This window comes from Theropithecus gelada, chromosome 7b, assembly GCF_003255815.1.
Source record: "Theropithecus gelada isolate Dixy chromosome 7b, Tgel_1.0, whole genome shotgun sequence".
NCBI lineage: Eukaryota > Metazoa > Chordata > Mammalia > Primates > Cercopithecidae > Theropithecus > Theropithecus gelada.
The window spans coordinates 101,481,911-101,509,026 of NC_037675.1; the positions used below are offsets into that span (position 1 = coordinate 101,481,911).

Here is a 27,116-nt window from a genome sequence, read left to right on the forward strand (position 1 = left end):
TCTTTCCAAAATGGAGACCGCAGCCCCATCCCCAAGGAGGAATGAATGCTTTTCTTTCTTTCTTTTTTAAATTAATAGACTTTGTATTTTAGAACAGTTTTAGATTTATAGAAAAATTGAGAAGGTAGTACAGAGAGCTCCTGTACACCTCCTGCACACATATAGTTTCTCCTGTTATTAACATCTTATATTAGTATGATACATTATTACTGATAAGTTGTTATTATTTGAGACGGAGTTTTGCCCTGGTTGCCCAGGCTGGAGTGCAGTGGTGTGAACTTGGCTCACTGCAACCTCCACCTCCCAGTTTCAAGTGATTCTCCTGCCTCAGCCTCCTGAGTAGCTGGGATTACAGGTGTGCTTCACCACACCCAGCTGATTTTTTTATATTTTTAGTAGAGACTGAATTTCACCATATTGGCCAGATTGGTCTTGAACTCCTGACCTCAGGTGATCCACCCGCCTGGGCCTCTGAAAGTGCTGGGATTACAGGCATGAGTCACTGTGCCCAGCTGACATTATTATTAAAGTCCAGCATTTATTCAAGTTTCCTTTGTTTCTACCCAATATCCCTTTTCTGTTCCAGGATCCCATTCAAGACATTAGTTTAGTTTGTGTATAACAATGTTAAGTTGTTATATCTCTTTATGCTCCTCTTGGTGGTAATGGTTTCTCAGACTTAACTTATTTAATTTTAATCATATTCGCTTACATTTTTGCTTGACAGATACATACATATTGAGTACCTACTACATGCAGGATAGTGGGGCTAGGGATAGAGAGCTATGGAGACCTACATAAGCCTCAAGGAGTTTGTAGCCAAGAAGAATAGCATGGGGCATATGAGATGAAAGTGTCAGAAATGAAAAGTTATGTTATGAATGACATAATTCTTATTTATTATTATTATTACGTTTGAGATGGGCCTAGGGGAACTGGTAGGATTTTGACTGGGCTTATCTTCTGTTTTGGTTCTTCACCTTTGTACTTCCTTGAACTGTTCTTTCTTCCAGTTGGCTTTTCAGATGCTTGAAGACAATGGACTTCAGTAAGTCTTGCCTTTTCTTGGTTAAAAGTCCTTGGTCTTGGCCAGGCATGGTGGCTCATGCCTGTAATCCCAGCACTTTGGGAGGCTGAGGTGGGTGGATCACCTGAGGTCGGGAGTTCGTGATCAGCCTGACCAACATGGAGAAACCCTCTCTCTACTAAAAATACAAGATTAGCTGGGTATGGTGGCGCATGCCTGTAATCCCAGCTACTCAGGAGGCTGAAGCAGGAGAATCGCTTGAACCCAGGAGGTGGAGGTTGCAGTGAGCCAGAATCGCACCATTGCACTATGGCCTGGGCAACAAGAGTGAAACTCCTTCTCAAAAAAGAAAAGTCTTTGTTCTTTTAACCATTCGTTACTAATTAGTGGTCCTTCTGTAGACCTTCCTTTCACTGAGCTCTGGCCTGCTGAAGTCCTTTAGCAATTTAGATCTCTAACTTTGGCTTGAATGCAGAAAGTTGTTCGACCTAGCACACAAATGAAACGCTGAATACAAACACAAACGTACTACACCTTGGAGCCTCTTTGCTAATAGATCAAAATCAAATGTATTGGCTGGGCACGATGGCTTATGCCTGTAATCTCAGCACTTTGGGAGGCTGAGGCAAGTGGATCACCTGAAGTCAGGAGTTCAAGACCAGCCAGACCAACATGGCTAAACCCCGTGCCTGCTAAAAATATAAAAGTTAGCTGGACGTAATGGCATGCACCTGTAGTCCCAGCTACTCGGGTGGGTGAGGCATGAGAATTGCTTGAAGCCAGGAGGTGGAGGTTGTGGTGAGCTGAAATTACGACTGTACTCTAGCCTGGGTGACAGAGTGAGACTCTGTCTCAAAAAAAAAAAAGAAAAAAAGATCAAATTTATCCACTGGCACTGTGTCCTTCTACCAGCTGCGATTTCTAAGAGAACAGCTTCAGGGTCCCGTTTATGAACATTTTGTTTCCTGGGAAGAAGGAAAATGCTCTCCTCAATTTGTATCATTAAGCAAAGTCGAACTGTAAGCAACAGACTGAATCAGATAGAGTGTCCCAATTAGAGGAGCAGCACTAGGAAGAGAACCAGCTGGTGCCTTCACAAGATCAGAGTGATATGCTTCAGAGTGTCCAAGGCTATGGGTGATGAGGCAGCATGACTGTGAAGTGCACATATGGTAGTAATTCCACAAATATTTATTGAGTTCATTGTGCTGATTTCTGGACTATGAATTGAAGACATGGTTTTCTATACATGTAGCCTAGTTCCAAGGAGATAGAGCATAGGTACGTGCAATTCAGCATGTCTACAACTGGACTTACTAACCCTACATTTATGAGCAATTGTTTTTTGACAAGAGTGCGAGACAATTCAATGGGGGAAAATAGCCTTTTCAACAAATACTGGTACAAAATACCCACATACAAAGGAATACAATTGGACCCTACCTCACACCGTATACAAAATTCAACTTAAAGTAGATTGTAAACTTAAGTGGAAGAACTAAAACTTTAGAACTCATATAGGAGAAAATATAAGAGTAAATCTTGTGACCTTACGTTAGACGATGGTTTCTTAGAAATAGCACCAAAAGCACAAATGACCAATAAATAAATAAAATTGGATTTCATCAGTATTAAAAATGTTTCTGCTGAAAATGGTACTATCAATAAAGCGACAAGACAGTTCGCATAATGGGAGAAAATATTTGCAAATCATATATCTGATAAGAGATTTATATCTAGAATATATGAAGAGCTCTTATATTTTGCTATGGTCTAAAAGTTTGTGTGCTCCCAAAATTTATATGTTGAAATACTACCCCCCCAAGATTATATTATTAAGAGGTGGGGCCTTTGGAATATGATTAGGTCATGAGGGTTGAACTGTCATATATGGGCTTAGTGTCTTTATAAAAGAGGTTAGAGGCTGGGTGTGGTGCATCACGCCTGTAATCCTAGCACTTTGGGAGGCTGAGGTGGGTGAATCAGCTGAGGTCAGGAGTTCGAGACTAGCCTGGCCAACATGGTGAAACCCCGTCTCTACTAAAAATACAAAACTTAACCTGGCACTGTGGCACATTCCTGTAATCCCAGCTACTTGGGAGGCTGAGGAAGGAGAATCACTTGAACCTGGGAAGTGGAGGTTGCAGTGAGCCGAGATTGCACCACTGCCCTCCAGCCTGTGTGACAGGAGCGAGACTCCATCTTAAGTAAACAAACAAACAAACAAATAAATAAAAGGGGTTTGAGGGAGCTTGTTTGCCTCTCCTAGCATGTGAGGATGCAGCAAGAAGGCTCTATGAGGAAAAGGCTTTCAACAGATAGTTAATTTGCTGGTGCCTTCATCTTGGACTTCTCAGCTTCTAGAACTGTGAGAAATAAATGTTTATAAGCCACACAGTTTCTGGTATTTTTGTTATAGCAGCTTGAATAGACTAAGACATCTCAACAATGAAAAGACAACCCGATTTTTTTTTTTTTTTTTTTTGAGATGGAGTTTCACTCATGTTGTCCAGGCTGGAGTGCAATGGCGTGATCTCGGCTCACTAATACCTCCGCCCCCTGGGTTCAAGCAATTCTCCTGCTTCAGCCTCCCAAGTAGCTGGGATTACAAGCATGCACCACCACGTCTGGCTAATTTTGTATTTTTTTAGTAGAGATGGGGTTTCTCCATGTTGGTCAGGCTACTCCCAAACTCCCGACCTCAGGTGATCTGCCCACCTCAGCCTCCCGAAGTGCTGTGATTACAGGCGTGAGCCACCACGCCTGACCAAGACAACCTGATTTTAAAATGGGCAAATGATTTGAATAGATACCTTCCTGAAGAAGATACACAGATGGCCAGTAAGCACTTGAAAAGGCGCTTAGCATCATTAGACAAGAGGAAATGCAAACCAAACCACAATGAGATACCATTTCATACTCACTAGGATGGTTTGAATTAAAAAAATAATAACAAATGTTGGTGAGGATGAGAATAACCCTTACACATTGGAAATGTGGATAAACCTCACATATTGGAGCCCTCATACATTGCTGGGGAGTGTAAAATGGTGAGGCTGCTTTGGAAAACAGTTTGTCAGTTTTTCAGAATGTTAGACATAGAGTTATGCTATGACCTATCAGTTGCACTCGTTGGAAGATAGCCAAGAGAAATTAGAGCATATCCCTACACAGAACTTACACACACATGATCATAGTGTTATTCATGATAGCCTCAAAGTAGAAACAACCCAAATGTTCATGAATCGATGAATGGATAAACAAAATGTGGTATATGCATACAGTGCAATAAAAAGTAATGAAATACTGATACTGATATAACATGGATGAACATTGGAAACATTATGCTCAATGAAAGGTGCAGTCACAAAAGACCACATGTTGTATGATTCCATTTACATGAAATGTCCGGAATAGGCAAATCTATAGAGACAGAAAGTAGATTAGTGGTTGCTTGGGTGGGTGGAGGGTATGGGACTGAGGGTCAGTTTGAGAATGGGGAGTAGCTACTAATGAGCACAAGATTTCTATTGGAGATAATGCCAGTATTGCAAGATTGGATTATGGTAATGGTTGCACAATTCTGTGAATATCCTAAAAACCATTGTATACTTTAAATGGGTGAATTTTATGGGGAAAAAAAAAAAATCTGTTCCTCAGTAAATCTTTTTTAAAACAACTGAACTCACTGTGTTCCTTCCCAGACTTGTCTTTTTTCACAACCTTTATTCCCAGAGAGACACACTTTGTGATCCAAAATAGAAACCTGGAGGTGTGATGGAGTGTCTCGATTCCCTCCTGTCACATCCAGGTGTCTTTATCATTTCGTCTTCCTCAGTAATCTCTTCTGTTTGTCTCCATCTCCCCAGGGCCATGATACTGATTTAAGTCAGGTCTTCATCATTATTAAAACGCCATAATTATATTCCACTTTTGTTTTCTACATCTTAAAATGTCTCCTCTGTGCTTTGTTGCAGTACTCAAATGTGAGTTAATGTTTTCTTCCTAGGTTTCTTGAGGATATTCCCGTATGTTTATAATAAAGTCATAACTCCTAGAGAGTATGCAAAGTCTTGCGTGAGCTGACCTCTTTGAAGACTCTCCAGATGTAATCTCTTCTGTTTTCCCTGTTATAAGGAATCCACCCTCACATATTTTTTATACATCTTTTACCTTGTATATAATACTCGTTCTGATTGTAGTGCGACATTTCAGGTGATCAGCAGTTACATGGTGGCTGCCATATTGGACAGCACAGATTATAGACCATTTTCATTATTGCGGACAGTTCTAATAGACAGTACTGGTCTAATACCTGGCATAGCTTACTGTGGCACTCAGTAAATATCTGGTAAATGAATGAATATAATCATAGCTATTATCTGTGGCAGGTATTCACCAAGCTCCTGCTTTTATACTTGTAATAGTAAGTCAGTCCGTGGATTATGAGGCAATTTATTACTATTGAATTGAATTACTAAACTAGCCCTAGTTATTTTTTCCTTCCCCTTATACTCAGCTAGTATTTGCTCCTCTGAAATTTTTACTGTTGACCCAACTTTTGCATAATTCAAAACAGCACCCAAGAACTAAAATATGGCAATCATTTCCCCCAAGTCTTGTCTTCTCTAGGTTAAACACTTTGTTTACTTAAGCTTTGTATAACATGATCAGAGTAATCCATGAAGGTTGGAGTCACTTTTTCCAAACTCCTGTTAATGTTGATATTTTGACCTCCTCCCTGAATCACAAATATTCTTTTTTTTTTTTTTTTTTTTTTTTTTTTTTTTTTTTTTTTTTTTGAGACGGAGTCTGGCTCTGTCGCCCAGGCTGGAGTGCAGTGGCCGGATCTCAGCTCACTGCAAGCTCCGCCTCCCGGGTTTACGCCATTCTCCTGCCTCAGCCTCCGGAGTAGCTGGGACCACAGGCGCCCGCCACCTCGCCCGGCTAGTTTTTTTTTGTATTTTTTAGTAGAGACGGGGTTTCACCGTGTTAGCCAGGATGGTCTCGATCTCCTGACCTTGTGATCCGCCCGTCTCAGCCTCCCAAAGTGCTGGGATTACAGGCTTGAGCCACCGCGCCCGGCTCAAATATTCTTAATGACATCTAGAATGGTGAATCTTTTCAGAAGGTTTTCAATTTACTTTGCTCAGATTCATCTTCTGGCATATACTAGGATATCAACGAAGTTCAGAAAACTTGCTTAACAATAATTTATTTCCAGTGTTCTCTCTTTTTTAATTTTAATTTTTATTGTAAAAACATTAAACCCACCGTCTTAACCATTTTTAAGTGTACAGTTCTTTAGTGTTAAGTATATGCACATTGTTGTCCAGTAGATCTCTAGAACTTTTTTATCTTGCAAAATTGAAACTCTAAGCCCCGTTAAACACTAATTCCCACTCTCCCTCTCCTGACAACCCTTGGCACCTACCTTTCTTCTTTCCGTTTCTATGATTTTGACTACTTTAAATACTTAAACTGAGTGAAATCATATAGCATTTGTCCCTTTGTGACTAGCTAATTTCACTTAGCATAATACCCTTGAGGTTCATCCATATTGTAGCCTATGACCAGATGTCCTTTTTTTAAAGGCTGCAAAATATTATACTCCACATATATATATAGAGAGAGACACGCCACTTTTAAAAAAGTCATTCATTGTCAATGGAATTTGGATTGCTTCTACTCCTGGCTATTGTGAATAATTCTGTAGTGAACATGAGTATGCAGATACCTCTTCAAGATCCTACTTTGCATTCTTTGGATACATACCCAGAAATGGTTCTGGATATATATATATGGGGAGTGTGTATGTGTGTGTACCCAATTGTATATATAGCTGTATGTATATAGTTGACCCTTGAACAGCATGGGTTTGAACTATGCTGGTCTGCTTATATGCAGATTTTTTTCAATAAATATATTGGAAAAACTTTTTGGAGATTTGTGACAATTTGAAAAAAACTTGGAGATGAATTGCCACCCCCTGAGGCAGCAAGATCAACCCCTCCCCTTCCTCCTCCGCAGCCTCTCAACACAAAGACAAGGATGAAGACATTTATGATTATCCATTTCCACTTAGTGAATAGTAAATATATTTTCTCTTATGAGTTTCTTAACATTTTCTTTCTCTAGCTTATTTTAGTTTAACCCTTTTCCTGTTTAGAAAAAGTGCAGCTCACTGCCAGCGCTCATTTAATTTTACGTAAACACACTCTTTGAGGCTGAAGCAAATCTGATTGATTTTCTATGTGAAAATAAAATATAAAAACTGTTGTCGGAGTTATTTCTAAACAAAGTAACATCAGAATCATCTGAATCATCAGAATCGTCTGTTTTGGAAAAATCAGATTCATCAAATGAATCTTTGGCCAACAACTGAGAATGATGTTAACATCACACATAGGAATGCGGTATTTTCTAGGATTTGGCATTTTCGGCAATTGAGAATTACTATATTTTGTAAATGGAAATAACACTACTAAAAACAGAATGCTATAAATAGAATGATATCTTTTGTTTCCAAAGTTGATATACTAGAGCAATGCGAAAATAATAATAAAAGCAAGATATTTCCTGGCAAAGTTATCTCAGGGTAATCGCAGCAACCACAGGCGCTGCCAGCAAGTATGCTTGGGGCAAAGGGGAAAAGGGTTAAGAATATAGTATGTAATACATACATGTAACTTATATAAGATGTGTTAATGACTGTTTATGTTATTAGTAAGGCTTCCAGTCAACAGTAGGCTATTAGTAGTTAAGATTTTGGGGAGTCAAAGTTATACATAAATTTTCAGCTGTGTGGTGGGAGGGCAGGAGTTTGCACCCTAATGCCTGCATTGTTTAAGGGTCAGCTCCGTGTGTGTGTGTGTGTGTGTGTGTGTGTGTGTCCAGTGATTGCTGCATCGTATGGTAATTTTATTTTTAATTTTATAAAATGTCTATACCATTTCACATTTCCACCAACTGTGCACAGTGGTTCCAGTTTCTCTGCATCCTTGCCAGCACTTATTTTCTGTTTTCTTTCCTAATGGGTGTGAAGTGGTATCTCATTGTGGTTTTGATTTGCTTTTCTCTTATGATTACTGATGTTGAGCATCTTTTCATATGCTTCTTGGTTGTTTGTATATCTTCGTTGGAGAATTACCTGTTCAAGTCTTTTGCTCATTTATTAATTGGGTTTTTTTTTTTCATTGTTGAGCTATAGGAGTCCCTTATATATTCTGGATATTAATCGTTTACCATATATGTGATTTGCAAATATTTTCTTCCACTTTGTAGGTTGTCTTTTCACTTTGTTGATTGTTTTCTTTTGTGCAGAAGTTTTAAAATATGATTTAGTCTCATTTGTCTATTTTTGCTTTTGGTGTTATATCCAGGACATCATTGTCAAATCAAATGTCATGAAACTTTTCCCCTACGGTTTGTTTTAGGAGTGTTATAGGTGTTATGGTGGGTCTTTAATCCATTTTTAGTTAAATTTTGTGTATGGTGTAAGGTAAGGGTTTTCCTAACATAGTTTGTTGAAAAGTCTGTCTTTTCTTCATTGTGTACTCTTTGTGCCCTTGTTGAAGATTATTTGACCACACATGCAAATAGACATCATTGCCTTATTTCTTCTGATCTTAGGGGAAAGTCTTTCATCCTTTCACTGTTGAGTATGATGTTAACTGTGAGCTTTTCCTATCTGGCCTTTATTATGTTGAGGTAGTTTCCTCTATTCTGAGTTTGTTGAGTGTTCTGTTTTGTTATCATGAAAGGGTGTTGAATTTTGTCATATGCATTTTTTTGTATTAATTGAGATGATTATATGGTTTTTGTCCTTCATTTGTTATTGTATTGCGTTGATTTTTGTATGTTGAGCCATTCTTGCATTCCAGGTATTGGTTGTGGTGTATAATCCTTTTTTTTTTTTTTTGAGACAGAGTCTTGTTCTGTCACCCAGGCTGGAGTGCAGTGGTGTGATTTCGGCTGACTACAACCTCTGCCTGCTGGATTCAAGCGATTCTCCTGCCTCAGCCTCCCGAGTAGCTGGGACTACAGGCGCGTGCCACCACTCCTGGCTAATTGTTTTTTAATTTTTAGTAGAGACGGGGTTTCACTGTGTTAGCCAAGATGGTCTCAATCTCCTGACTTTGTGATCCGCTCACCTTGGCCTCCCAAAGTGCTGGGATTACAGGCATGAGCCACTGTGCACGGTCGTTTAATCCTTTTAATGTGTTGTTGAATTCAGTTTGCTAGTATTTTGTTAAGGGCTCTTTCATCAGTATTCATCAGATATTGGTCTGTAGTTTTCTTTTCTTTCTTTCTTTTTTTTTTTTTTTTGAGACGGAGTCTCGCTCTGTTGCCCAGGCTAGAGTGCAATGGTGCGATCTCTAGTTTTCTTTTCTTACTGTGTTTTTGGTTTTGGTATCAGATTAATGCTGACCTGATAGAATGAGTTTGGGAGTGTTCCCTCATCTTAAATTCTTTGGAAGAGTTTGAGGATTAATGTTAATTCTTATTTAAATGTTTGGAAATATTCTCTAGTAAAGGCATCTTTCTTTATTGGGAGGTTTTTGATTACTGCTTCAGTATCCTTATTAATTATAAGTTTTTTCAGTTTTTTTCTTTCTTTTCTTTTCTTTTTTTGAGTCAGAGTTTCGTCCTTGTTGCCCAGGCTGGAGTGCAATGGCACAGTCTTCTCTCACTGCAACCTCTCCCTCCGGGTTCAAGCAATTCTCCTGCCTCAGCCTCCCAGGTAGCTGGGATTACAGGTGCCTGCCACTGTGCCCAGCTACTTTTTTTGTATTTTTAGTAGAGACAGTGTTTCACCATTTGGCCGGGCTGGTCTTGAACTCCTGACCTTAGGTGATCTGCCCGCTTCGGCTTCCCAGAGTGTTGAGATTACAGGTGTGAGCCATTGTGCCCAGCCCAGATTTTTTTATTTCTTAAGTCTTGGTAGGTTGCATATTTTTAGGAATTTGTCAGTTTCTTTTAAGTTGTATCCAGTTTGGAATTACAGATTACAGTTGTGAGCCACTACACTTGGCCTTTTGACTTTTTTTTTTGTACTTTCAGCCTATTTGTGTCTTAAGATCTACAGTGGATCTCTTGTAGGCAGCATATAGTTGGATTCTGGTTTTCTATCCATTCAACCAATCTATGTCTTTTAATAGGAGTTTAATCCATTTAAAATAATTACTGATTGTGAGGATTTACTATTGTCATTTTGTTAATAGTTTTTCTGTATGCCTTGTAGCTTTTTGTCTCACATTTCTTCCCTTGTTGCCTGCTTTTGTGTTTTATTGATTTTTTTTTGTAGTGACATATTTTGATTCCCTTATTTCCCATTGTATATATTCTATAGATATTTTACTTGTGCTTACCATTACAATTACATAAAACATCTTAAAGTTATAACAATCTACTTCAAACTAACAACAATTTCATTTCTGTTGCATTAAAAACTCTACTTCTTTACATCCCTGTCCACCCCATTATGTTATTGATAATACAAATTACCTTTTGTACTGCATATCCATTAACAGACTTATAGTTACTTTTTATCTTGTTTTTAAAATTCTTTACTGTTTAAAAGTTATTTACTCACCTATATTACAGTACTATAGAATTCTATATTTGTCTACATATTTACCTTTACCAGGGAGTTTTATATATTCTCATGGTTTCATGTTGCTGTTTACATCTTTTCATTTCAACTTGACATCCCTTTAGCATTTCTTGTAGGGGAGGTTTAGTGTCAGCTTTTATCTATCTGAAGGAAGGAAAAAAAGTCTTCATTTTTCCTTCCTTCATTTTGAAGGACAGTTTTGCTGCATATAGTATTCTTATATGACAGTTATTTTTTTTCCTTTCAGCACTTTGAATATATCATCCCACTCCCTTCTAGCCTGCAGGGTTCCTACTTAGAAATTCTTTGATAATCTTTAGTAACTTCTTTATACGTGAAGAGTCACCTTTCTCTCACTGCTTTCAGGATTCTGTTTTTGTCTGTGACTTTTGACAGTTTGGTTATTACGTGTCTTAGTATAGGTGTCTGGATTTATTCTGTTTGGAGTTTTTTTAAGCTTGAATTTGTGTCTCCATTACTTTCCTCAAAGTTGAGAAGTTTTAGGCTCTCTGCCTCTTTCTCTTTTTCTTTGTCTTCTGAGATGTTCATGATTTGCATGTTGTTTCACTGGATGGTGGTCCATAAGTTATTTGAGGCTATCTTCACCTTTCTTTATTCTTTTTTCGTTTTATCCCTCTGACTCAATAATCTCGAATGCCTTGACTTTGAATTCAGTGGTTCTTTCTTCTGCCTAGTTAAGTGCTTTTGAACCCCTCTAGTTAATTTTTCAGTTGGTTCTTCGTAGTTTTTCTTTGTTAATATTCTCATTTTGTTTATGCATTGTTTTCCTGATTTCTTTTTTTTTTTTTTTTTTTTTTTTTTTTTTGTTNTGCATTCACATGTTCAAACAGACCAGAGTCACTGGCTTGCTTTTAACCTTTCTTTCACAAGTGTAATCAACCAGGTAAGGCTGGTAGGAACTATTTCCCAAAACTCACGTTTTGAAAATTCCCCTTCCAGGCTGGGCCTGTACTTTGGGAGGCTGAGGTGGGCAGATCTCGAGCTCAGGAGTTGAGACCACCCTGGGCAATTAAGTGATACTTGGTCTCTACAAAAGTTAGCTGGGCATAGGGGTGCATGCCTGTAGTTCCAGCAACTAGTGAGGATGAGGTGGGAAGACGGCTTGAGTCCAGGAGGCAGAGAATGCAGTGAGCTGCTTGTGCCACTGCACTCCAAGCCTGGGTGACTGACCCTCCTCAAAAAACCTCTTCCTGTTTTTTCCCCTGTATTCCTCTATTCAATCTCAGCTGCCACAAATTAGACAGACGGAAAGCGCAAGGACATGTTTTTCTTGCATCTGTAGTGGAAACCTTAGCAGCAGGTAGTAACTGCTCCAGGTCTGTCAAATAGATGCATTTTCTTATTCATTCACACACCCAATCTTTTCAGATACAATATAGAGAATATTTTTACCCCTCTGCCCACCAGCCAGCCCACATTCTGTGTACCTTCATCTTTTAAATCAGGGGCTGGCAAACTCACAGGCTCTAGTCTTAGACACAACTCTGCTCGTGCAGCGACAACAGCCACGGTCAATCCACAAACGAATGAGCATAGCCACGTTTTTGTTTTTTTTTTTTTTTGAGACGGAGTCTCGCGCTGTGTCACCCAGGCTGGAGTGCAGTGGCGCGATCTCGGCTCACTGCAAGCTCCGCCTCCCAGGTTCACGCCATTCTCCTGCCTCAGCCTCCGAGTAGCTGGGACTACAGGCGCCCGCCACCACGCCCGGCTAGTTTTTTGTATTTTTAGTAGAGACGGGGTTTCACCGTGTTAGCCAGGATGGTCTCGATCTCCTGACCTCGTGATCCGCCCGTCTCGGCCTCCCAAAGTGCTGGGATTACAGGCTTGAGCCACCGCGCCCGGCCTTCCTGATTTCTTTAGTTGTCTATCTGTGTTGTCTTTTAGTTTATTGAGCGTCGTTACAGTGGCCATTTTGAATTCCTTGGTAATTCATATATCTCTGTTTATTTAGGGTCAGTTTCTGGAGATTTAACTTGTGCTTTTGATTGGGCCATGTTCCCCTGTTTCTTTGTATACTTTATTATCTTTTGTTAAGACTTGAGTATTTGAAAAAACAACACCCCTCCCAGTCCTTACAATCTGGCATTGTACAGGGAGAGACCATCACCAGTCACCTTGACTAGATAATCTGGAGACCTCTCAAGCCTTTTCTTGGGTTTGGTCTTCTCTATGCATGTAATACCCTAGTTGAGGTTTACCTGTCTGTACTCAGGATTCTCACTTCCCCATTTCCATATCTGTTTGTGGTAGTGCAGCCTCTCTGGTGCTGTAGCAAGCCTTGGTACTGGAGTTCCCCCCTAGCGTCTGTCAGTGGTACTGCACACTCTCTGGTGCTACAGCCAGTTGCAGTGATCTTTGTTTCCAGTGGCTTCCAACCTGGTGCCCACTTCTGTCTTAGATTCAGTTAAGAAAGCACTCCCTCGGGCAGCTTCCCCTCCTCCCCCACCGCCCCATCAAAGTGAGAACATTGAATGTATGTTCTACTTTTATCTTTTCATCCCAGAAGGAAGATGGGATTTGGGTTTTTTTTTTTTTTTTTTCCCAAATGGTGCTGTGCTGTGCTGGGGAGAGGCTGTGGCAAGTATATGCCATGAACTTTTGTGCTGGCTTTCATGAGGTTCTTCTTGGCATACTTGGGGTACAGAAACCTCTTAACTGGTTTCTGGATTTCTCACAGAGGCTGTCTAACATTGTTAATTCATCTCCGTGGGGGAAGGAGGGTCTGGTGTTTTCTGTTCCATCAACTTCCTGACCATAGCCTCTCTAGTGCTCTCTCTTTTGGAGTCAACCTTCTCTGGGAAATAATTTAATTCCCTTATATAGTTTGCAAAATATGATAAAATGTGAACTCTGAGTTCAAAAGTGCAACTTGGTAAGGGGACTTCAATTCTACTTCTCAATTAACAGAAATAGTAAAAATAACTCATTTGTTGACTATTTTTACATGCCAGGCATTGTTCTAATCACTTAACATACATTATCTCATTTAATCTTTGCAATATCTCCAAGAAGTAGGTATTACTACTACTCTGTCTTTTCCCCTTTCCCCATTTTTTTGAGACAGGGTCTTTCTCTGTCACCCAGGCTAGAGGTCAGTGGCGCAGTCACAGCTCACTGCAGCCTCAACCTCCTGGGCTCAAGTGATCCTCTTACCTCAGCCTCCTGAGTGGCTGGGAGTACAGGCATATGCCACCGTGCCTGGCTGATTTCTGTATTTTTTGTGGAGATGGGATCTAACCATGTTGCCCAGGCTGGCCTGGAACCCCTGAGCTCAAGCAGTCCAATTGCCTTGGCCTCCCTAAGTGCAGGATTACAGATGTGAGCCACCGCGCTTGGCCTACTGCCCTCTTTTTATAGGGGAAGAACCTGAGGCAGAGTGATGAGGTGACACCCATTTGGCTAGAAATTGTAGACTCTAGCAGTTCCAAGCTTGAGAGTCACTGTACTGACTGGACTGCTCAAACTGTCATAACTCAGAAATTTTAAATACTCTGTTAATACCTGATCTAGACCTTCAGTTTGTGCTATTCCCCATCTTTATTACGCATTCCTTTTTATAATCACTTGCAAAAATAATTGTTTGCCTAAGTGTAACCCCTTTGGCATTTCTTGTATGGCTAATGTAAATGCCCGACTTCTTGTTGAGAATTCCAAGCTTTGAGGAAGTTAAGAAGCTGGAAGGGAAGAATGATGTACGCGTTTAATGAAGACAGTTCAGTTTCTCTTGCTCAATTGTTCTTGCCTGAAGGGCAGGGAGGCAACCATCCTGTACATATTAGTCAGTACATAGGCTTAGCCTTTATGTTGTCCAGGTCACGAGGTTAAGGTGTCTTATGCCACAGTTGGGCGTGCAGTGTATGCTTAGTGTCCATTGACCAAGATGAATGATTTTTATTCTGGGAGAGGAAATGATTAGGACAAGGAAGGTATGGGGAGGGCTGTGGGAGTAGAATTGTTGTGAAATGGAGATAGGTCTGAAGTCAGTGTTTTGACAAATGGGTGAAGAGAGAACAAACCTGTCAGGGTTCTGTACATCCAAAATTAGGGCAGAACTAGGTCAGGTGAGGCAATAAACACAAATTTCTCCTTTTATTGGTTGTTTGCATTAGAAAAAAGTGACATTCATGTAAGTAACTTCAAACTCTGTTCCCGGATGTCATCCTCTGGCCCTACTCTTCATTAAGCAGAGCTGAGAGTACAGCTTTATTTTTCCTCCCTTACCTCTCCTTTCCTAAGGGGAAATACTCTATACAGTTCCCTTTCTGTTATCAAGCATGATTAGAAATGCAAGGTTTGCCTGATGAAGTCATTTAACCTCTTGGATCCGTAGCCTCCCATCTGTACTGTTGCCTCTCAATTTGTTTGTTCCTTCATTCATTCAACAACTCTTTATTCATTTATTTATTTTATTTGTTTTTTTTTTTTTTTTTGAGACAAGGTCTTGTTCTTTCATCCAGGCTAGAGTGCAGTGGTGTGATCATGGCTCACTGTGGCTTTCACCACCTGGACTCAAATAATTCTCCCACCTCAGCCTCCCAAGTAGCTGGGAACACAGATCTGCGCCACTATGCCTAGCTAATTTTTTTATTATTTGTAGAGCCATAGTTTCACTATGTTGCCCAGTCTAATCTCAAACGTGGCTCAAGTGATCCTCCCACCCCAGCCTCCCAAAGTGCTGGAATTATAGACGTGAGCCACTCACTGCACTCTGCCCAACAAAATATTTGCTATGTGCATAGTAGTGTTCCAGGTCTAGGATGTCACTCTCCTCAACTTGTTCTTTCTCCTTCCCGTGGATCTCTAATTTGAGATACTGTCTTATCACTTTAATGCTGTCATAATAGAAGAATATTCATTTTGTACAAGCGCAGTTATCTGTATGCTGGGAGGAGATACATACACACGTATATATACATGTCTACATCTATAAAAGTTACTAGTTTTGTAAAAATCATACTTGCTCATTCTACAAATTTTGCAATACAGAAAAGTACAAAAATAAAGAATAAATCGGGCCGGGTGCAGTGGCTCACACCTGTAATCCCAGCACTTTGGGAGGCCGAGACGGGCGGATCACAAGGTCAGGAGATTGAGACCATCCTGGCTAACACGGTGAAACCTCGTCTCTACTAAAGATACAAAAAAATTAGCCAGGCATGGTGGCGGGCGCCTGTAGTCCCAGCTACTCGGGGGGCTGAGGCAGGAGAATGGCGTGAACCTGGGAGGCGGAGCTTGCAGTGAGCCGAGATCACGCCACTGCACTCCAGCCTGGGTGACAGAGCGAGACTCCATTTCAAAAAAAAAAAAAAAAAGAATAAATCATCTGACATGTCTTGGAAGTTAGTAGTAGTTAGCATTTTGGCTAACATGATTCCAAATATTTCTTTATACAAACATACATACAGATAAAAGCATAATCATAATGGAATAACTATGTTTACTAACGTTTGTGTACTGGTTCTGGGATGAGCAACTTTATATGCATTATGTCATTTGATTCTCACAAAAAACCCTCCAAGATACATAATGTTGCCTCATTTTACTCAGGAGGAAATTGGTGTTTAGAATAATGAAGTAAACTGCCCAAGGTCCAGTAATGGTCTCTGAATCTCAAGACCATGCTTGGTCCTATTACACTATGTTGTATATAATATTATGATGGTACATATATGAAAATATACTGTCTATGCTTTTATATTTGCTTTTTTATTTGATTTGTGGAAGTGTTTATTATACAAGTCATAATTTATAATAATTTTCTATAATGTTTTTACTCAACAGTAGTAATGTTCATACAGTTAGTGAAGGTCTGTATTTCTAGTGACTGGTACTCTGTTGTGTCTACCACACATTATTTGACCAGTCCCTTGCCAATGGATATTTAGTCTTTTGCTGTTTGAAGTCACATAGGAATAAATATCTTTGTGCCCTTTTGGTTTTAACTTATTCTGTAGTGATTAAGAATACAGATTCTGGAGTCAGGCAGCCTGAATTTCAGTGTGATCAGCTCTGCCACTTTTGAACTATGTGATCTTGAGCAAATTACTTCTCTCTGTCCCTCAGGTTCCTCATTTATAAAATAAAATAACCAGACCTCTTTGCCATTTCCTCGGGACTAAATCTGCTCACACATATAAAGTATGTAGAACAGTACCTGAGACATAATAAGTGCTCAATAAACAGCACTTTAGCTTTTAGCTGGATGTGGTGGCTCCTGTCCAAAATCACAGCTATTCAGGTGGCTGAGGCAGGAGGATCACCTGAGGCCAGGAATTAGAGACCAGCCTGAGCAACACAAGATGCTGTCTCTAACACTTTTTAAAAAATTAAAATAAAACATGTCAGCTTTTATTTATGGTTGGTGGTGGGAATTCTTCCTTTGAAGTGCCATGGATTGCTTCTGCAGAGAGATGTCTGTGGACCCCTGGAGCTTACTATGAAGAGGGCAACACCATGCGGGGGGGGGGGTCACTCTCTTCCCCTGTGAGGCCATCAGCACAAAAGTTTGTGTTTTCTGGGATCAACAAATGCTCTCAGGGCAGAAGGGGCTCTGTGCTCATTTGTCTTTTGGGGAACCCCTGTTTTTCTCTTTAGTTTTTGCCTAGTAATTCCTTACTGTCTTCACAGCCATTTGAAGCCTTTAGAAGTGCTTTTGTTTGCTTGCTTAACTGTATTACCTGACATTTTTGGTTGTTTTCACTAGAAACGTTGATCTACAGCTAGTCCACCAGTATTGGAATGGAATAGGAAGTGTGAACCCCGAATATCTGAGACAGGTCTCAGTTAATTTAGTAAGTTTGTTTTGCCAAGGTTGAGGACACACACCCATCACACAGCCTCAGGAGGTCCTGATGGTGTGTGCCCAAGGTGGTCGGGGCACAACTTGGTTTTATACATTTTAGGGAGACACAAGACATCAGTCAATAAATGTAAGATGTACATTGATTTTGTCCAGAAAGGCGGGATAACTCAAGCAAGGATGGGGCTTCCAGGTTATAAGTAGGGAAGAGACAAACTGTTGCTTTTTTTTTTTTTTTTTTTTTTGAGACAGAGTCTCGCTCTGTCACCCAGGCTGGAGTGCAGTGGCATGATCTCTGCTCACAGCAACTTCTGCCTCCTGGGTTCAAGCGATTCTCCTGCCTCAGCCTTCCAAACAGCGGGGACTACAGGCGCATACCATCATGTCCAGCTAATTTTTTTGTATTTTTAGTAGAGATGGGGTTTCACCATGTTAGCCAGGATGGTCTGGATCTCCTGACCTGGTGATCTGCCCACCTTGGCCTCCCAAAGTGCTGGGATTATAGGCGTGAGTTGTTGCATTCTTTTGCATTTCTGAAGATGAGGTTTTAATTGCTGTCACTGTTTAACATTTAGCAGGACCTGGTGTCCTTTTTAACCTGGGAGTCAAAGCCCTGTAACTCAATGTCACGAGTACTTTAAAAGCACACAGAAAGATACATGGATGTACTAACCGTAATTTTATTATTTTTTATTTTTATTTTTATTTTTTGAGACAGAGGTTTGCTCTTGTTGCCCTGGCTAGAGTGCAATGGTGTGATCTCAGCGCACTGCAACCTCTGCCTCCTGGGTTCAAATGATTCTCCTGCCTCAGCCTCCTGGGTAGCTGGGATTACAGGCATGTGCCACCATTCCAGGCTAATTTTTGTATTTTTAGTAGAGATGGGGTTTCACCATGTTGGCCAGGCTGGTCTCATACTCCTGACCTCAGGTGATCTGCCCGCTTTGGCCTCTCAAAGTGCTGGGAATACAGGCATGAGCCACCACACCCAGCCAATAACCTTAATTTAAAACAAATTTTTTTTAATCTCAGTTTTTTCCTAAGCAAACCAAACTCAATAATAATGGCATAGGAATTATTTTGATACAATGTAAAATCTGTTAGACCAGTTACCAAAAGGCAAAAGAAGAGACCTTCTGCAGTGCACAGAATATTATGTTGGAAGAAAACATTTCTTTTAGACCTTTAAGAAAATGTTAGAGTATGGATGCAGTGGCTCACGCCTAGAATCCCAGCACTTTGGAAGGCCAAGGCAGTGGATCACTTGAGGTCAGGAGTTCAAGACCAGCCAGGCCAACATGGTAAATGCCCGTCCTTACTAAAAATACAAAAATTAGCTGCATGTGGTGACATGTGCCTGTAATCCCAGCTACTTGGGAGGCTGAGGCACAAGAATCACTTGAACCCAGGAGGCGGAGGTTGCAGTGAGCCAAGATGGTGCCACTGCATTCCAGCCTGGGTGACAGAGACTGTGTCTCAAAACAAACAAACAAATGTTGTTAGCATCAGGCTACAACAAACAGAACTCAAGGGAAAAAAAACTTTTATGAGCTGAAAATGAGTCGAAGGAGGGCAGTACTATTTCACACCTTTAAAAAGGGGAGAGAAAACCGAAGTGGCAAGGTGCAATAAAAGTTGAACTTTGGGTTAAAAAAAAAAAATTAAAATCTCTTATCATTTATTAAGAGTAAATCAATCCCTTGAGAAAATTTTATTGCTCCAGTCAGTTCTTTAGTGTATAAGTGTTTTTTTTTACATCAAACTCAGTCTCTAGAAATACTATTTTAATTTCTCTTTAATTTGATCATATAAAAGTTTTGTTTGTTTTAATAAATCCTCTTATTGTGACTTACATACACCGTTCATGACATGCTTAGACTTTCTGGTTTGTCCCAAATGTCCCTCTTTCTTAAATAACCAGTCATTTTCTAGGACTACATTTACCATTCAAGATTGTTTCTCATATAAAATTATTTCTCTTTAAGCTTTCTTTCCAAAAAAATGCCTCTTTATTTCTGTAACTTTCTTTATATTTCTCTTATTTCCTGGTTCCTTTTACTTTGTTTTATATATAACCTTTAAATAAGCTTTGAATTAGACAAAAATTGTTCACCTTTTTAAACAGGACACATGTGTTTTTTAGAATGTTTTCCTACAATATATTTTTATTGGAACATACCCAAATAATGAAATATCTATTATTTAATTTAACTTTAGATTCTAAATTATGACAAGTTTGTCTACAAGTATTTATCCCATTACATTTACTTGATTATTTTATTCTAATCATTTAGCTAGATTACTTATGAAAACTACCACAATCATCATTTAAAGATGTGAAGCTTGCCATTGCAAAATTATAACTGAGACAGTGAAGAAGATGTGACCTGACTCCATCTTGCTTCTAACCTCCAAGCTCTCCTTGTTCATTGCTGAGTGTAGGCCAAACTAACTTTGGGAGGAACTTAGTTGATAGTTTTGAAATAAAGATGATTAACAGTCCTTTCCCAAAACAAACCTCCTTACTGCCTGTGGACTAGACTGCCTAAAGCCATAAGACTAGAAGTTATGGTAATTTTACTAAATAATTGAAGATGTAGCTATTTTCATTAAACTAATATCAATATCTTATTTATTAAAAATTATACAAGCAAAGATCATTCTGTTTTGAGCTGGGTTTATAGTTTTATAACCCCTATGCCAAATTTTGACACCTAATATTATTTGGCAGGGATAAGTATGTCCTGGTCCCTCATGCATCAGAGGGTGTAAGAGAAAGGAGAGACAGCAGAAGTAAATGGAGAAAACATAATTCAATCAACTGAGAAGAAAACTTTTGCTCAAAAAAACAAAAGACAACGTTCTAGGAGAAAAACAAAAAGGATGAAGGCCTTTTAAATACATACACACACACCTTGGATGTTGGCTTTTAATTAAACTGACTTTTAACCATTGAGCTTCTTTAAAAAAACATTTTAAATCTCATTACCATATTTCAGCTAGCACAAATTGCTACTATTGCAGAAGTACCAAGCATCAAACCAGAAAGGGCTTGATTTAGGAACCAAACCCAGGCTGTCCTCGTGGAAAAAAAAGAAGGCAGAATGCTTAGTTATGGAACTGCAGCATGGGTCAACAGCCATTACTCTTTCAGTTTGGCCTGGCTAGCAAAAAGGTGGCCATGTGGTGTAAATAAAGTACTTTAAGTAGTCAAAAAAAATCTTTCCTTTTTTTTTCCCCCTTTTGCTGGCCATTTTTCTCCCCCCACACCACACCACTTTTGTGTGTGTTGGAAGTGAGGGAGTTTTAGCCACTTCAGAGGCATTGTTCCCCATAATTTGGAACTTTCCTTTGGATTTGATCAAGTCGGATAGAGTTGATGAAACCCAATGGGAAAAAGACCGAAACAACAACAAAAACAGAAACAAACAACAACAAAACAGTTAATTAAAACAAATGACGGCACAACTTATACGATTATTGAATGCTGTAATGGTAAGGAGAAACTAAAACCAGCTGGTTGTTAATCTTTTTTTTTTTTTTTTAGACGGAGTTTTGTTCTGTCACCCAGGCTGAAGTGCAGTGGTGTGATCTTGGCTCACTGCAACCTCCACCTCCCATGTTCAAGCAATTTCTCCTGCCTCAGCTTCCCAAGTAGCTGGGATTATAGGTGCCTGCCACCACACCTGGCTAATTTTTTTGTATTTTTAGTAGAAATGGGATTTCACCATGTTGGCCAGGCTGGTTTCGAACTCCTGACCTCAAGTGATCCACCCGCCTTGGCCTCTCAAAGTGCTGGGATTACAGGTGTGAGCCACCGCGCCTGGCATATTAATCTTAACTTTAGCCAAGACAAACCCCAATTCAGTTACTGACCTAGGGATGGGTCTCAGTCTGAAGACTGCTCTGTGCCATCCAAGAAGCAGGAAAAAACTCAAATTCGTCTTCCCTGTTGGAAGCGAGCTCACACTCCATAAAGGAGTTCCTGCCTTCCCTCATGGAAGCAGGAGAAACTTGCCTTCCTTGTGTTGGAAGCAAGTAAAACATCCAAAAAAAAAAAAAAAAGGAGTTGTATAGCAAAATAAACTTTAGATCTCATCCAGATTTTGGGAAATCAGAGATTCTCTGTAGGAGGTGCTTCCAGGCCTCAGCAAATTGTCCTGTTGGTTTGAGCCGTAACGATAGCTCAAGCTGGTACAAGCACTAATAGGAGATTTGTCAAAGGTCAGGGGCACCTTCACTCAGTCCCTTCATGGTTACTAAAATGTGAACTCCGAATATCTGAGACAGGTCTCAGTTAATTTAGAAAGTTTATTTTGCCAAGGTTGAAGACGTGCACCTGTCACACAACCTCAACAGGTCCTGACGATATGTGCTCAAGGTGGTCGGGGCACAGTTTGGTTTTCTACATTTTAGGGAGACATGAGACATCAATCAGTATATGTAAGATATACATTGGTTCCCTCTAGAAAGGCAGGACAACTCAGGGAGAGGGCTTCCAGGTCACAGGTAGGTGAGAGACAAACGGTTTCATTCTTTTGAGTTTCTAATTAGGTTTTCCAGAGGAGGCAAATCAGATATGTATTTTTCTCAGTGTGCAGAGGAGTGACTTTGAATAGAATGAGAGGCAGGTTTGGCCTAAGCAGTTCCCAGTTTGACTTTTCTCTTTAGCTTAGTGATTTGGGGGCCCCAAGATTTACTTTCCTTTCACAGGAGGAACTCTGACTTTTTAAAAAAAGATCTGTGCTGCTCTCTTATCTTTACTCACATCATGGCACTCATGAAAAATGCTAATGTTTGCATGATACCCTTGGGAACTAGATGCAGCTGTTTGCTATGGGAGTGACTGGCCAAGGGGTCTGAGGCTCTGATCTCAGAGGTAGCCAAAGACTCAGTGTGTCGGCTTGCCTTACTATTGGACGCACTCCAGCAGGGAGGTACAGCTTCACAGGATGCATTCATGAAAGAGAACTGAACTTCCAGCTAAAGGAGATAGACACTTTCAGAGAGAGAGAGAGAGAGAGAGCGCAGCACGCACAGCTTTCCTAGTTGTTCTGCCCTCCCACTAGTAGGTGTAGGGCAGAGTTTCTCAACCTCAGCCCTGTTGACAGATAATACTTCGTTGTAGAGGGCTACCTGTACATAGCAGGATGTTTAGCAGCATCTCTGGCTTCTACCTATTGGATGCTAGAAGCAACACCCAACCCTTATTTCCCGGTTGTCACAGCTAAAAGTATCTCCAGACATTGCCATATGTTCCCTGGGGCCCAGAATTGCCCCCAGTTGAGAACGGCTAGTGTAGGGCAGTCAGTGGTTCTCAAACTTGAGCATGTATTAGAATCCCCAGGAGGGCTTGTTAAAACAGTGCTGGTTCTCTCCTCCCTGCCTCTGATGCACTAATTCTGGGGGGGGATCTGAATTTTCATTCTTAACAAGCTCCCAGGTGATGCTAATACGGCTGGTGGATGACCCCACTTTTGAGAGCCACTAATGTGGAGAAGAAACACTTGAGTTAGAAATCAGGGCACTTCAGTTCTAATTCCATCTCTGACTGTGATTGTGTGACCCTAGGCAAGGTGCTGCGTTTTTCTGTTTCTTTGCTCAAAGTGAGGAGATCAGACTGACACTTTTCTTAGGTCACTTACCATATTAATGAAATCTATGAAACCCTCATGTTCTTGCATGTAACACCGTGGTTCTCAAGGTTTGGTTCATTCAGTGCCTGTTCTGGTGTCTGAAGGCAACTACTGCTTTACCCTTCTTTTTCTTCTGTATGCAGTATTTGCTTTAGGGTCCAAGGAGTTGAATGGCTTGAGAAGGAGGCTTAGAAAATAATCAAATGCCCATTTTTTTCATGGTAGTATGAATATATCTTTTAAAAAATAACCGCGTTTTCAAATGTAGTCAGTCACCTAACAAATTGCAGTGTGGCATTAGGAATCCATGGGACGGTCTTAATCAATTTGTCCTTATACCTATTAATTTAAATACCATGGTTGTAGGTTGGGTGTTGGGGCTTTTTGTAAGAAGGAATGTAAGCAACACTGCAAGACTCATGAGATGAAATGCAAATAGAACTTTTTGAAACTAAGAAGCAGTGCTGGCTGGACGCGGTGGCTCACGCCTGTAATCCCAGCACTTTGGGAGGCCAAGGCGGGTGGATCCACGAGGTCAGGAGATTGAGACCATCCTGGCTAACACGGTGAAACCCCGTCTCTACTAAAAATACAAAAAAAAAATTAGCCGGGAGTGGTGGTGGGCACGTGTAGTCCCCTCGGGAGGCTGAGGCAGGAGAATGGCGTGAACCCGGGAGGCGGAGCTTGCAGTGAGCCGAGATTGTGCCACTGCACCCCAGCCTGGGCGACAAATCAAGACTCCATCTCAGAAAAAAAAAAAAAGAAGCAGTGCTATTTTAGATGAGGGAAAAAACACTGCTTTGTACATTTTAGTAGGAAATCAGAAATAGAGAAGGCCTGATTATCAGAAATGGAATGTGAGAAAGAAAAATTAGCTTTTTGAGGAAACAAAACACGTTTATCTCCTGTAAGACTTCTTAGATTACAACTCTCTTAGGCATATGTTTGTGCAATTTCTTTTTGATTGTATCTGCCTTCCGTCTACCTCCTTCTCCAGTCAGCACATGTATTAAATGAAGGTTTTCATTTTTAGTACTTGTAGATTAGGAAGGGGTTGCATGGTCAGCATTGGTACCTAGACTCCATACCTTAGGCTCTGAAAACATGGGAACCTACTACTTCTCTTTGAGAACATACCCGTGTGGCCTCATTTCAGATGTGCATATTTATTCCCCTCCTTGATCTCCTTACCTTCAAAATAAAATACCTTCCATCTTGCCTTGCCAGTAGATGCTTGAAATTCCCACAATGTTCATTCATGTAGTCTTCATTTCTGAAGCCCTCACTGGACTAGTCCCCAGAAATTGCCTTCCTTACTTAGTTTCTTGAAAGACACTTTAACATGCTAAAACCTTTGGAATCCATTCATTGTTTCCATTTTTTTAGTCCATTCAATTTATTTATTTGTTTATTCAGTCATTCCAGTTTCCTAACCTCTGGAAAATACAGATGTGAACAAAACATTCTTAGATTAATTAGATTTCTTTTTTGACTTCATATTACTGTTGATGAAAAGAGTCAAACTGTAAAATATTTTAGGAGTTTTATTCTGTGCCAAATATGCATGACCACGGCCAATGACACAGCCATGAAAACATGTGCCCAAGGTGGTCGGGGTACAGCTTGGTTTTATACATGAGACGTCAATCAAATACATTTAAGAAATACATTGGTTTGGTTCAGAAAGGCAGGACAACTCAAAGTGGGGGCTTCCAGGCTGTAGGTAAATTTAAACACTTTCTGGTTGAAAATTGGTTGAGTTTATCTGAAGACCTGGGGTTAACGGAAAGGAATGTTCAGGTTAAGACAAAGGATTGTGGATACCAAGTTTTATTGTGCAGAGGAAACTCTCAGACTTTAGAGAGAGCAGGTTGTAAAATGTTTCTTATCGGACTTAAAAGGGTACCTGACTCTTAGTTGTTTGTCTCCTGGATCTGGAAGGGAAGGAAGAAAAACAAAGGGAAAAGAGGAGGTTCTCTATAGAATGCAGATTTTTCCCACAAGAGACTTTGCAGGGCAATTTCAAGGTATGGCAAGGAAATATATTTGGAGGTAAAATATTTTGATTTTCTTCCTTGTTATGCCAGAGTCACTCAGATTGGAAAGTAAGTCACAATATACAGGGTTAAAATAAAACCCATCTGATGAGAATTTATGGTTTGTAGGACATAACTCCCTAGAGCCTTTAGGTAGGAATTTGGGCAAGATAAAAAAATCAGAACTTAGTCCTCATTATTGTGCTAGTTAGTATGGGTTGGGTTTTTTTGTTTGTTTGTTTTTTGAGACGGAGTTTTGCTCTTGTTGCCCAGACAACAAGATCGTGCAGTGGCGCGATCTCAGCTCACTGCAACCTCCACAGTTTTCCTACCTCAGCCTCCCAAGTAGCTGGGATTACAGGCGCATGCCACCTCTCCCAGCTTATTTGTTGTATCTTTAGTAGAGACGGAGTTTCCCCACGTTGGCCAGGCTGGTCTCGAACTCCTGACCTCAGGTGGTCCACCAGCCTTGGCCTCCTAAAGTGCTGGGATTATGGGCAGCGTTGAGCCACTGTGCCCAGCAGGTTTTTTGTTTGTTTGTACCTCTGTGGTGATTTTGGTTTATGATTTCCAAGCATTTTTTATATTGGAAAGAAAGGGGTGACAGGGATGGGTTTGTGAAGATGAGGAAATTAGGGTTAATTATGGCAACTGCCCCAGAATAGCCAGAGCCTCTAGGGAATTTACAAAACCTGTGAATCAAATGTTCCATTTTTCATCTTTAGGAGATCCAAAATTGAGGTCGTTGCAGAGAATGCAGAGAGGCACTGAAGACTGGAAGTTTTGGAAAATAGTGCCCTCCCCAACTTTGGATTTCAAGATGATTTGTCCTAAGAAAACTAAGCAATTATTTATGATTGACTTTATTCACTTGAAGATTTTTATGAAGAACATGTGAATGAGGAAGATACAAAAATGGGCCAGATAGGAAAAAATTTTTTATTAACTAGTTCACTGGAATAGATGATAAACTATATTTAGATATTTTGAAGATTTTTAGAAATGTTATCTAAAACTTGGAGAAAAGGCAAAAAGATTATTGTGTGCCCTTTCAGTATCACTCAAAAGCATTTGTTTAGAAAGTCCACTGAAGGGACATAGAGCATTCCCGGAGAAGGTAATTACTTGACTTACTTTTGACTAGAGTTTAGACTCTGTAGAGTTAGATATTAATTTCTAGAAAATTGATGTTACAAATGATTCTTGTCCAGTAGACATTAAATGATTCCTGTTTTAATAGAAAAGATAACCTCAAAGATTATGGTTTCATTGCTCTGAAATGAAACATTAACCAGTTTTGTATCTAACTTTGCAAGATTAATCAACCTTTGACACATGTACACTAAATATTTTTATGAGAGCTGTGTTTTTAGCTTTTTGAAAATTAGACTTTGACATAATGAGTATGTATTGAGCATATAAGCATATTGAGCATATAAGCATCTTGGATGGCTTAGACTATTGCCCAAGAGTAAAAGTTTGACTAAATTGACTATGGGATTCTATCAGCCCTGCATTCCTGTACTTGTGGGTGTTTATCCATATTCTCTTGGTCACTTGGATAGTAAGTTGCTCTTAAGGATAATCTAATTATGTGGCCTGGATGGAGACTTAGAATGCCTGCCTTATCAGGATCTCAAATGACACAAAGTAGAAAGGGATAATTTCTTTTGTTGTTGTTAATAATAGTTCTACTGTTGACTTGCATAGCACTTAAAATTTACGAAAGATTGGCATACCTGTTATTATATTTGATCCTCAGGATTTCTATGTGAGGAAGCAGGGTAGGAATTATTATTTACAATTTATAGGTGAGTAAACTGAGATGCTGACAGATAAAGTGTTTTACCAAAGGACAGTCAGCTGTTAAGGAATGGAGCTGGGACCACAGCCCAGCTAGTCACACTCCAAGTTTATTCAGCACTTCATGATGGAGCCAGGGTTCAAAAGGGACGTTGATAAGAACAGTGAATTGAAGTGG

At 40.0% G+C, this 27,116-nt stretch overlaps 1 protein-coding gene and 1 pseudogene across 1 annotated transcript in view; one reads left to right on the top strand and one right to left on the bottom strand.

Moving 5' to 3' along the window:
* EVL (Enah/Vasp-like) overlaps positions 1–27,116 on the top strand; it is a 179,330-nt gene that overhangs the window by 12,954 nt on the left and 139,260 nt on the right. The gene's annotated exons all lie outside the window — the stretch shown is intronic.
* Positions 11,865–11,999, bottom strand: LOC112629589 (annotated as a pseudogene).